The 13,535-nt window shown below is 38.0% G+C and overlaps 1 protein-coding gene across 1 annotated transcript in view; it reads left to right on the top strand.

Annotated features, from left to right (window-relative positions):
• Positions 1-13,535, top strand: part of irx2a (iroquois homeobox 2a) — a 209,656-nt gene that overhangs the window by 58,730 nt on the left and 137,391 nt on the right. Inside the window, exons 4-5 of the mRNA XM_049729563.2 lie at positions 11,593-11,631; positions 11,716-11,785. The gene's annotated coding sequence lies outside the window, so the exon portion shown is untranslated. The remainder of the gene's footprint in view (positions 1-11,592; positions 11,632-11,715; positions 11,786-13,535) is intronic.

Genomic DNA, 13,535 nt, shown 5'->3' with positions numbered 1-13,535 from the left:
CCAACCTGCCTCATGCTTCAGATGAATGGTACGTTTGTCATTTGTTTCAAAGGGCGACTGCTGTAAAGCAATCCACAAGCATTCTCTCCCTCCTCGGCCTGTTCTGTGGGATTGCTGTGTTGTCTACTGAGGCATGTTGAGCTGGAGCTATGGGAGTTAAATGGATTAGTTACCTTTAAGGTCCTTTGCGGCTTTTATTTCACAGACAAGCTCACAGGGAGCTTTTGAAAAGCGTGCAACCCCTCCTCATCTCGTTCCTAATGACATAATCACGTACTCTAATTAGGTTAGATTTTCAAATGGTATCTCTACATGAATAGGGGGTTAATTTTCCTGATTTTCTCATTTTAGGAGGGACAGTACTTTAGTGTGCATTCAGATGGAGGCTGAATGCGCCAAGAAGGAAAGGAATAAATCTAATGTAATATGGCTATTGTAAATTAATTTAATTTTCCTTAACATGACACTCATGAATTTCATTTATTATTCCCATAACCAAATATGTTGTTGTCTATTTGTGGTAATGCAGCATTTTCAGTGTCAACACTGTTGAAAGTCATAGAGAGGAAGGAGGTGGTCAGGCCTGGTGCCCAGAGCAACAGCTCAAATAATGATTTCCGCCTCTTTTGGAAATTCTGTGGTAACACTGCTGAATATCTCTACTCATTAACTTCAAATGTTGGCTTGGTGCACACAAATAGTTGGGCCTGTGCGCTGCGGTTTTATGGTGTGAAACAAGAAGGTGTCCTCATCCAGTCCACTGTGACATTTCAAGAGAACAATCAACAGTTCTCCACAGCAAAAAAAGACACGAGGGGTAATGTACGTTCCTCCTCCCAGCCATAGGAGCAGAAGAAATCAGATTTATTAATTAAATGTGAGAAATGGTGTGGATAGAGGGGAAAGGGATGGCCCTTTCTGCACGGCTAGTTTCCTGAGGTTACTTGCTCAGGCGTGCAAGAGAGCAAGTCTTGGTGGTTTATACCAACGGCCCTGCAGTGTGGAAACGGTAACATAGCAGACCATGACCAAAAGGAACGGTACAGCCCCTCAATGCTTCACCTGGCAAACACAGACCGTTGTCAGGGACTAGCAAGTCAGGCATGTCCTCTTGGAGTGGCATCACGTCCATCAGAACCCGTTCTGAAAGGGCCCTCTTGCTGTTTGCATGTCCTGAGCTCCAATGATATGCCTCACTCCCTTCCAAAAGTCCATAGACTGTTTTCAGTGTTGCAGCAATGGGAGGAGAGATGTGGAGCTTAGGTTATTGTTGGAGTCAGATAATAGGAGAGAGGGGCAAGTGCTAAAAATGATTGTGTCTCTGTTGGGGCTCTGTGTCAAAATCTTTGGACTGAATCACATCATAATAAGGAAGTGAAGCCAAGCACATCCCTTTCACATTCTTTTTCAACAAAACATGACATGGCAGCCATGTTTGGTCCCCTGCAGTAATATGTTGCTACTGGTAAGTTAAACAAGCCATTGTTGAGGGAACAAAAATGGTCATCTGAAAAGGTGAAACCAATACCATCAGGAAATAAATCCATCCTTCCAAAATCAATAACGAATGAATGTAATACCAAAGACGTAATTCAAATAAATTATTGTTATTATTCATTCTGTGCCATGATGAGATCAGACAGATGGTCTATACAAATAATAACTAACAAATAAGAACTATAATACAAGGGGTAAGGTAACAAAGTTACAAAATTGTCAATGTTGGTCAAATTATTATGTCATATTGGCAGAGAGCCAAATATGGTCTTTCAAATTATGCTATCATCCTATGTGCTCTGGATTGACCTTATATAGTACTCCGTACTGTACATGTGCTGTCACTTATGCATATATTTAGTTTAGAAAACTGATCAACAACTAATGCATGTCGTCACGAAACCAAACACATGCTCGATACACTCAATGGTAGGTGGCTTAGTTGTAAAACAAAAAGTTGTGCAAAGTCTCCTTAATTTTTTCCATGCTCCTCTCTTTCTATTGAAATTCTCAATTAAAAAAAAGTACTTATATACAGTTATTTTTAATTGTAATCATAATGATGCAATCACTCTTAGAATGCTGCCTAAGTCCCTAATTATTGGTTTTGTAATTCATCCATCTACTATCTGTACCGCTTGTAATTACAAACTATATTTTTTATTGATAGTCAGGCACAGGTTTGTGTGCACTGCTGTATATTGGCTCCTGGGTATATTATAAGAATACAAATATCTCTGCTTAGGGCCCAGAACAGCGCTTTCTACACTCTATTGACTGGATATCTGTTTGTCTCATCTCTCTAAGCAGATGTCTTTCCCCAAGCATCTGTTTGTATTAGTACTGTAATTGCTGGTGATAATAAGCCCATTGATTCAGTATCTAAGGAAATAGTCAATCAGGACAGCTCATTCGTCTTACTTTTCCTGACAGATCCCCCCTAGCTAAACAGACAGTGCCAGGGCCTGCTCATTGTTGACTGCATTGAAAAAGCACACTGTGGTGGGTTGGGAATGGTTGGCCTGTCGACTCTGAGTGAGTGATGGGATCGGTGCAAACACACCAGTGACCCAATAGCCCTTACAGGAGGCCAAGGGTGATAGATGTGTTGTTTACAGATACCAAATCCCATCCTCTGTTCCCTTTCTCTGTTCTTTTTCTACCATCTTCTATTCATTTTCTTCTTCTGTATAATCCTCTTTTTTTGACACTCCATTCATTTCCTGTACCCACCGTGTGACTTTCTATTTTTATACGAGAAGTGGCATCTGTTTCTTGAATCTTTTTACAATATTTTTTAGTCTACTTCGTATATGTACATGATTGTATATATTGTCAGGTAATATAGATGCAATATATGTACTGCGGCAACCATCGCAAGCTCTGTGGTACCTGGGTCGGAGGCGGGGGGTGCTAAGGTAACGAGAGAGGACATTGGAGGGTGGCAGAGAGAAGGGAGAAAATACATGGATGAATTCCAGTTGAGTTTGAATAGGTATCACTGATTTTTAAAATACGTGTACTTTGGTTATTTGTTGTTTGTGGCTGTGGTGTTATTACAAGGGATTCTTTGATGACCGTAATAGCAGCTGACTATTATATGTTGTATATATGCTCCCAATGATTGCGTAAGTAATAATACATCCTCATAAAATATACAGATTTTTTAAACCTTTAAAATAAATGCATTTATTGGCTCAAGTTTTTGTTTATTTATACAAGCCAGTCAGACATCCATCATATAATACTAAATAGAATATCTAAGTCTGCATGGTAAATTAAAAATGGCCACATTTGAGGTAAACATGTTCAAAACCGTATTTCCAATCCACCTAAAGAATCTTTAAACATTCCTTCTCTGAGAACACATTATTTGGACCATAAACCAGTAGCAATCTGGAAAGTGAGTGAATTCTAAAAACCCTCGCAGAGTGGAACGAGAGTAAACGTGAACCATGTCCTGCTAAGTTAATGATTGTCCCATTCAATGCCCAAGGTGTCCAGCTTCACGACTTCAGAAGCCATAATATTGTCAGAAATAAATCACTGAGCACTGGCCTAAACCAAATGTGTTCATTGGATTGGGTTAAAGGGCAGAGACACCCATTACTCTGTACTGCCAAGGGGTCATTATTGTCATGTCAATGATGTTACAAATGAGACTGTGTGATGAATCTTTTCCCACCACTTCAAATGAGTTGTTTCAATTTGAAGTTTACAAACGCGTGCAGACAAATGATTGAAAAGTTGTTTAAAAATGCTGTGACCATCACTGTTTAACTATTCAAATTTTAGATATTGTTTTTTATTAATGTATGTATGCTGAATTAGAAAAAACATACATCGACCTAGTGATATCAATGTAGTGTCCAAAAGTGCCTGTGAGCAAAAAAATCTGTTAGATATTCAGTAGTGGTGTTTACCATGACCCACTTTCAGTCTGACTGATAGAATAATTCAACGCTATGTTCATTAAGATCAATATGCATAGTAGTCATTATGATAGTAAAAAGCACATTTACCTGGATTGTCAGGCTCTTTATTGCAGCAGATGGTCGCTTTTGCAGTTAGACTTCTAGACAAGAGAAGCGGTGACGAGAATTCATGTTAGAATCTATAATGCTAATCTACGGTCTGCTGGTGCAGAGGAGATAAAAATGCATTATACGCCACAAAACAGTGAATATTGCAAGGACTCTAAATTTGGGCGCAATGAAGCTAAATATAGTATTACGGGATGAAGATCTTTATAAACGTAATCATTTAAACAACAAAACAGATCTGTCATTGACGTCTCAACCAGATCACATTTTATTGTGGAGGATCTCTGACCTGAGCAGCATTTTCTGGATCATTTCTTGTATCTCCATCAATGCATCAATAACTTATTAAACATATGTGGGAAAATCACCTGCAAAATATTGAAATACATGTGACACTTTAAAACACTCCAATATGGTGTGCAGCTATTATTAGAATTGGTTTTATTTCATGCTTTTATTTTAGGGAAACATCAACAAAATGATAAAACATATATATGCTTCCTTACATAGTTTTTGTTCACGATACAATTTATAATATACACGTATTTTATATTAAAAACTCATCTGACAAATAATACTAACACACCTTTTATTGTGAGTAAAACATCAGGCCCAAACAGGTTGCAAGAGGAAAATTACAATTTATACAATGACTAAAATTATTGGAGCAATACATAAGCCATTAGCACTTATTACCCAGTAGTGTATGTAGACATCACGTGAAGCCTCGCTCAGTTGGTAACTCTCTGACAAATTCAGCAGCAAATGAACACTGTAAGGAGCCTGGAAACGACAGAGTCCCTGAAAAACCATACTACAGGAATAAGCCTATTCAGAAAGAAGAGAAAATATTGACATCCTTGCAAGTGTCATATCGATAGGCTCGGGTTCATTGTGGATGTGATCACACCATTTCTCAGAAAAACTCTTTGAAAGCTTCGATCAGTGAAAGTTCACTCCTGCATCATAGTCTTAGTTTCCCTTTCAGGAGGAAGTCAAGCTCTGCTCTTGTTCTGCCTGCTCCCACACTCTCTCTCCCCCCAAGACTCTCCAAATAAATGGCTAAAAAGAGATCTACTTAAAGCTGTCAAGAGTGCCGGAGCTAACAGCCGGGCCATTCCGCACGACCTACTTTCTGACCCCCTCTTTTCAGGGGTCACTTGTAGGCTGCCACTGGTGGGAGTGTGGGGTAGTCATGCACTGAATGACAATGGATAAACATGAAATGCTCCTTCAGTTGCTTCTTTGCAGTGGCTGCTGAAGAGCATTTTTAGTGGACTTCAGAGAAGAGTTTTCTGTGAGAAAAATGTCATTGTATTTTTTTAGTTTAAAAGATTTCAGTGTTGCTAAAAGTAATAAAATGTCTGTGTTTGCTTATTTTTTAGTACTCTAGTTTTCTAATGGAAACAGATGAGCAGAACAACACTGAAAGACTAATGATTTCATATGACCCGGGTTGATCATATCAGATATTCAAAATGCATGTTTCGCTATCGCTATACGATAGAGATTTCACCCATCATTAGACCGCCTATTAAAAATCCATAGCTGGCATAGACATTAGCCTATAATTACTGACCCCTTCTTAAGGGATTTTTTTTCGCAATTCACCTTGTTAATATTGTGTGAATGATACATTATTCCATTGCTTTGTGTTAATCACGACAGTAGAGTCATAAGGGCTCCCCCAAATCTCAGTTTTAACATTAATGACCTATTCCTCATTAATATTAATATGCACCTTTAGTAAGGGGGGTGGTGGATCGTACCCGGAGAGCGAGTAGATGTGAGTCTAACTGGACCGAGATAGGAGCAAACTAGTAATTAGATTACAGTGTACAGTAATAGAATATATGCCCGTTTCGTACAAGCCCATGTACAAGTGCAAAGAAACATGTTGATAATACTTTGACCATTCTGAGGGTCTGCAATCATTTATTTCTAGCAAAAAAAGAAAGCTAAATGGACCATTTCGTACAAGCCCACATACAAGTGGAAAGAAACATGTTGATAATACTTTGACCATTCTGAGGGTCTGCAATCATTTATTTCTAGCAAAAAAGAAAGCTAAATTGACTATTTGATACAAACAACATCATGCCAACAATTACACATTAAGGTGGGATCGTCTGGGGCACCGTTGCTACTTTATGACCAGTATGACCTGCTGTGATTAAATGAGCAATGAATTCTATTTTCTCCCAGAAAATGGTGCTGGCAAATGGCTGGCTATCAGTTCATGTCCTCAAGCTCAACTGCACTCGGGTTATGCAGCCAGGACAGTAACTTGAAAAATAACATCAAGTCCACCTTTGAATGGCTAAAATATAAAATGAAGCTTTTGGAGTGAAGAAGTCAACATTTGGAATAGATCCAATTGCGATGCAATGGTTGTCGTTGTGAGATATTAAAATTGGTTTAATGATGTAGATTTGAGGTATGTGCAAACAAAACTGAAATCAGGAAGGGGCCAAGTACATTTTTCAGGGCACCAGAGAAAAGAGAGGAAAAGAAGTGAGAAAGGCGAGTACATGCCGGTGGGCTACTGGTGAGAGGGCCCGAGTTTGACGGATGTTTTCAGCGATGACCATCTGCCCCGAACAGCAGAGGTGCTGAACTGCAGGTTTTAAAGTTGGTCCTTCCAACAGCTCCAAATGAAGCAAAGGAGAGGACCTCTGGACAAAAGGTTGTGCTGAGCGAGGAGTGAGGGCCACGCCACTGCTGTACAACTTTAATTTATGATGGATGAGATCAGACGAAAGGTCAGCTGGTGATAAATATGAGAGCATTTGTCCCGGGAGGTCATCAATTATGCTGTGGTTTCTAACTTTCGATCTTGGGGGTGAAATAGATCTCTTTTTTGTAAGAATACTATCTCTCAGTAAATTGGAATGTATTAATCATATTGGTGATGAAATGGGCTGGACTGTGAAGGCAAAGCAACTTAAATCCAAACCATGATCAATATCTAAGGGTCTCTGTCCTGAGGTGTAACTACAACATAGGTTACAAGGATTTGAACTTGAAGTCCACCATTGATTTGCACTACCTTCTCATATTAACCTGCATATTGACTTTTTTCTTGTTATTTACAGCATGACAATTTACTGGCAAGAGGCCAGAGGCATTGCAAACGACATATTATTATTATTATTATTATTATTATTATTATTACCCAGTGATCTCGAGACCATACAAATGATTCACTTACACGTGTCCTTTCACTTAGAAATACAAAGGACTAATTCTAATAAATGTTTATCCTTTCAGATTCAGGTCACATTCCTTATGGCTTTATTTAACGTTAATGAACAAACGTGTATTCTGTGTAACCTTCGCGTCAACAGTCTTTAATGTGTTTGAAGATGTTCAGGAAAAAGTGGTAAATTTCATCCTGGGGTAATGAAATACTGAAGTCAATACTTGAAAGAAGTAAAAAAGCGACAATGAGATCACAGTAGCTAACCTTTGACCAAGGCCACCGTCCTTTTATCATCACCATCCTTCCCTTTTCTTCCCCTTAGCACCAAAACTGCCGCCCCAGGAAAAGTTATTAGCCTCCCTTCTATTGTTTCACAAACTTAGCTGTGTAATGTCGAAAAGATTGCCATGATTAAGGGACAAACTGCAGCAAACAAAACAAAGAAGGGAAAGAAAGGAAAGAATATTGCTTGATGGAACGGGAGGTAAAAGTCCTAATTCTTTCTTTTCCTCGGTGGTATATATCACTTCAAGTGCTGAAGGGGTAATGGTCTTTTTATTCAGCTGACAAGAAGCCAGGATGTCGAGCCCCTTTCCAATCGATGGGTCTCTATTGTCTCTCTGGTGGCCCACATAGACAAAAAAAAAGGAAAAAAAAACATTCACTTGAATTATCCGCTACACACTCTAACAGCTTTTAAAACCATTGAAAAAATACAGATATATATTAATGTGGCCTCTGTCAAAGGGGTGACCCTGATGAGAGACTTGTGTTACTTTTAAGAGTGTTTGTTAGTGTGTTATATATCCTTTGGATTTAAATTATACAATTACAATGTCCCAGCATGCCCACAGTTGACCCGATTAAAAATTATCTACCCTATTTTGCTGAAACACTAAATAAATATCTAAATATCAGAACAGAAAAAAATAAAAAGCTTAGCATTTTGTTTTTAAATGAAAGAGCAAAACAATTGTGTTTTTCTTAAGACAGTAGTGAGTTATGGCTCTGGAACCATCGACCCATATTTCTGCTGTCACTTTTAACTGTTTTTATCTCACCTTTCCACATGCCTATAAGTCTTTGTTTGCAGGGGGACATCTTGATTGTAAAAAGCCCTGCAAGAAAACTAAGAAAGCTGTTATTAAACGCCTGGTCAATAGTCATATTTTGTATCTGGCTTACGAGTGCAGTAAATACCCTCTCTGTGGAACCCTGACAAGTGCCAAACACATAGCAAATAAAACATCTGAAATCGAAAAATTCTTTAGCTTGCTCATGTACTTGAACAAGGGTATGTGGTATTGGTTTAGTTGTTATTGTCACTACACCCCCACTAATCAGCAAAAGAAAGGGATAGTGGTAATGATGCAGCAAGGGGCTCCAATCTTGCTTCCCTCGTCCCAAGGTGTGGTGTAGGGGTCTCCTAAATGTGCCATGTCGTATTGATCCATATGAACCTTCTTAAAAAAAAAAAAAAAAAGGAAAAAATAAAAAACAGCCACACTAGCACTTACACATTTGCCCAGCTGAGTTAGTGCTATTCCTGCACTATAAAACAATCAATCGTTTCTGTGTGGAATGTCTTGTTTTCCACACGATAACCATTTTGTGTTTTTTCCCCCAAATATGTTACCAAAAACAACAACAGTATTTTGTGTGTTTTGTTTCTCAAATCATGTTAAAAAAATAAAACAGCAAGTTGACATTCAGTTTGTGATGCTAATATTTTGACTGCAGAAAGGCAGAGGGGTGATGGCGGGTCCTTGCAGCACTACGTTTTTCCAAAAGCTAATATGTGGCCCACTGATGAAAAGTTCTGCCTTTGGAATTAAGTTGAATGTCCAGCGTTATCTCTGTTGGAATTCTCTTATCGCCTTGAGGGAAGCGAGTGACAGATTGATGCTGAAGTTCTTACCTGAGCCTCCCAACGTACCGCTATATGTATCCTGCAAAGGACAGATACTGTTAGTGAACCTTGCTATTTTATACTTAGACTTCTCAAAAGCTGTTGACAGACAGGGGTAAGGGAGATGGCCTTGACATCCGTGTACTTGGGTGGGAGACGGATTTGGTTTCAGGAGATTCACATTTTTTTTCCTGCGGACCACATTTTTATTTATTTTTTGCATGCCACATTTCATGAATGATTAAATAACAAATGTTGATGGTTTTTGAAGAATATCTATATTTAGAAAAAACATTGCATATAAAAAAAACCCGTCATTTTTCTTGCTGGCATAGTTTGATGACGTATAAAACTAGTTTCAGGGAAACAATATTCAAATATAACTAATTGTGTTAAATTATTTGTCTATGTGATCACTCCATCTTTATAAACAGAGTTATGAGTTAACAAAATTGACATTCACAAGTGTGAGTATAATTTACATTTAAGGAATGTTTGGTTAATATTAATTGTAGTTGCAGGTTTACTGGAATCACTTAAGTCCTCAGCTCTCTTAATTTAGATCTTCCAACAATTTTTCAACATTTGAATTAATTTTGCTTTCTCCTAGAGTATTACACAGTATTATGTTCTGCCATTTTTGAGCAGAGAATATCAGTACTTTCTATTGTATGAACATTGTCATTCGAGCCTGAGCGCATTTGAACACAAATAATTGCTCCATTATGATAAAATTGGTGTAATATTCTAAATAATTTTATTCTTATCAGTTATTTAACAGAATTTGAGGGAAATTGTTGACAATTTTGTGCACTACAAAAAAAAAAAAAGAAAAAAAAGTGAAGTGCCGCATCAGTTGCATGGCCCTTGTGTTTGACACTTGCCTTAGCCTTTACTAAGCAGTGAAAAGCTGTAAACTTCAGTCCTGGTCACACCATTTCTAATAGTTCAGTAACCCTTCTGCAAACTGTTACGCAGCCCTCTGTGATATGTGGAGAGAGTGCATCACCAGTGATCAGAACATCCGAGCAGCATTTTTTGAGCCACAATGCAATGGGGGATTATGACCTCTCACTTTACACGTATGAGGATATCAGAACATCAGAATACATCTAAAGCTGGGGTGCTGAAGCTGAATATCTTTTGGCAGAGCTATCGGAAGGACCGGCCTCTTTCTGAGTTGCAAACGTATCTTATACTTCAACGATAATCTGCACCTGGACATTGTTGTTCTACTTGCGAGTTTATCAGAAAAATATTTGTATTTTATGATTTGCCTGGTGTAGCATGGACATTGTTTAAGTCTGACAAAAAGGGTGTGTATGCGTGCATATATATATATATATATATATATATATATATATATATATATATATATATATATATATATATATATATATATATATATATATATATACACACACACACACACACACACACACACACACACACACACACATACATTTAGAAAATGAATTTAGAAATTGAATGACCAGAGTGGGAACATATATTTTGGTTGAGATTCAAGAATAAATGTAGGATAACTTTATTGAATATCTAAAAGATTAGATTATTTAGATTTAGATTATTTTCACAGCCAATCTAAGATTGCATTGCATTTGATTAATACAATTAAAGTGAAACCCTGGGTAGTGCTCAAGAATTAAAACCGTCTTGACAGATCATCTATCTTGATCATATTCAGAGTGCACTATACCTGTAACTTATATTCGAGTGAATCTACTGGGTCTCTCAGAGACTAAATGTGAAAGTGAGAAGACAGGAAAAAGCTGAAGGAGATCCATCAGGTGATATATTACCCTGTAGGCATTGTAATTTGTTATATAAGCTTCATGTAACCTCAGCGGCAAGATTAAAGACCTTCAGCTCAATGTATCAGTCACCCGTCAACTGCTGGGTCAATTTCCCTTTAACCCTTGTTTTGTGGTTCATAACCCTCCAACAAATATGACACTGTCAATCAAAAAGTAGAGGCAGCACATTTTTCGTCTGCCATTCGTAAATTCGGCTAGTCCTTATTTCACCCCACGAGTCAACTATAATCACTTTAATTGTCATAGTTATTAGTGTTACTGTATGTGATACCTTAACATAGTCAAACATTGTACGGTATTGGCGGTAGACACTGTCAGTGGTGCCCCTGATTTGAGAAATGATTGTCTTGAGAGGCTCACTGGTCATTAGCAGCCAGCAGACACTGAACGCATTACAGACTGTGACATAAATGACTTAAACGAATCAGCGCATCTATTAAAGGGTGTGTTCACTCCATGGTGCCATGATACGATAAGACCCGTATTTTGTTTGTAATCCTAATGACTGGCGTAGGTGTGCATTCATCATGGATTATTGGAGTCTTAATTTAATTGAGCTGAAGCGATCGCCTGTAAATCACATTACTCTGTCATTTCTTTTTACAGCAAGGAGACAAATGCCACTGCTGGCTGAGCCTTGACAAGGTGGGTGTTCCAACAGGCAGCAACATTCTGCCAACAGAGGCGCTGTTTGTTATTCATAATAAAGCCTTTGACTATCAATTACAGGAAGGACTCACAGAGCAGCTGTAATGCCGGATTGTTGTGATCAGAAGTTTATCTTCGTGCTGTTTGCAAGGTGAGTCTTTATTACTTTACTGTATTGCAACAATGCATTGACTGCATTGACACTGGCAAAAAACAAAATGTCCGTCAACTCTGAATAAGAAGATCATAGCATTGTATGAAATATGCACACCAGTTCCCATTTAGTAAACCTTCTGACAGCATGATTAGAGCCCCACTAAAAGTCTCAGATTTTGTAAAGTTTCATTGATTTTAACACATGGCACTATATATATATATATATATATATATATATATATATATATATATATATATATATATATATATATATATATATATATATATATATATATATATATATATACACATACTGAATGGAGAAGAAGAATTGTTAAAGGCACCTAATTCTCAAATATATGTGATATGATTGTAACAGTGACGCTATGTATAGACTCCAGGGATATTGTACTTTGTATGTATAAACAGTGTTTATGGAAACATTTAAAACACAATGAAAGTATGAAAATCCAAGTATTGCCCAATTGTAGCTAAATTCTGAAAGTGCTTTTTTTGGAACTACAACTGTCAATCAAACCCAATCCACACAGTAGCTTTTGAAGACTGAAACTTGTCAGAACGTTTTTGAAAGACAAGACAGTGTTGAGAGCTGTACAAGGCATCAGTTAAGAAGGCCGAAGAAGTGACAATGTCGACCCTCTGAGGAGGAGGCCAAGTGTATTGTATCCTCTAACCTTGTCTTATTGCCACACAACACAAGCGGCAGTGGCGGCCCCAGCCGCTATGATGGAGCACCTTTCTTCTCCTGAGAAAGAATGTTTGCTTACTATTTCATCATCCCTGGGGGCCACAGGAAAATAAGCCCATCAGTTGTCATTGTGACAGGATAAAAATGGAGCCATCATATTTCAGTAACACAATGCAGTCAAAGGGGTAAGTGAGAGCCGAGTATTGAGGTGAAGTGCCATCCAGCACCTATCCAGCGATGAATTATGGTCCATCTCTTTTTGGAGGAAGGAGGGGGGTGTCACAGATCATAATCTAGTATTATCTCCGCAAAGATAATTATTGCAAATTGCAATTACTGACCCAGAATTATACTGCGAGAGTATAGTGACATCTTCCGCTCTTAAACATTTATCTTTTCACTCCAACATAGAATATCTGCATTGTGTCAGTGATTTATTCACTGGTTTGTGCTCCCCAGCTCCACAATCATTCTTCACGTACAACGATTGGACTGGGTCCCTTGAGTCCCCTTGAGCTTAATGTAAGCGCTTCTTTTTACACATGTGTTTTGGACCAATTTGTGCCCCCTCTTTTGTCTTCAGCGAATAGGGAAGATGTCTGGGATTTTGAATTTTCTCCACAAGATATATGAGTCCTGATTGCAATTTAAGGGGGCACATAAACTCCATTGCACATAAACTCCTCTGGGTGCACCATAACAACTGCATTGTGCAGGACTTCTTACTAGCTCTTAAATCACAACCAAGCACACATCTCTGATACAAATTCTGCGAGAACTTTGGCATTGATTGCAATTAAAAGCAACATGTCTTTCAATTTGAAAGGAATTGTCTCATTTTTTTTTTTTTGCTGAGGGATCTATTTGGGTACTACATCCTAGTTCTGAGAAAAACAGAGATTCGCGCTACTCTAAAAATAGGCTTCTACTATAGCTTCCATGAGCATATGAGTCAATTTGCCTTAAAACATCAATAATTATGCCCTGTTAGTGAGTATAAACCAAAATGACACCAAGTACACAAAGTTAATCGTAT

This window comes from Syngnathus scovelli, chromosome 9, assembly GCF_024217435.2.
Source record: "Syngnathus scovelli strain Florida chromosome 9, RoL_Ssco_1.2, whole genome shotgun sequence".
NCBI lineage: Eukaryota > Metazoa > Chordata > Actinopteri > Syngnathiformes > Syngnathidae > Syngnathus > Syngnathus scovelli.
The sequence above is the reverse complement of the archived record's forward strand: the minus strand, read 5'-3'. Positions and strand labels throughout refer to the sequence as shown.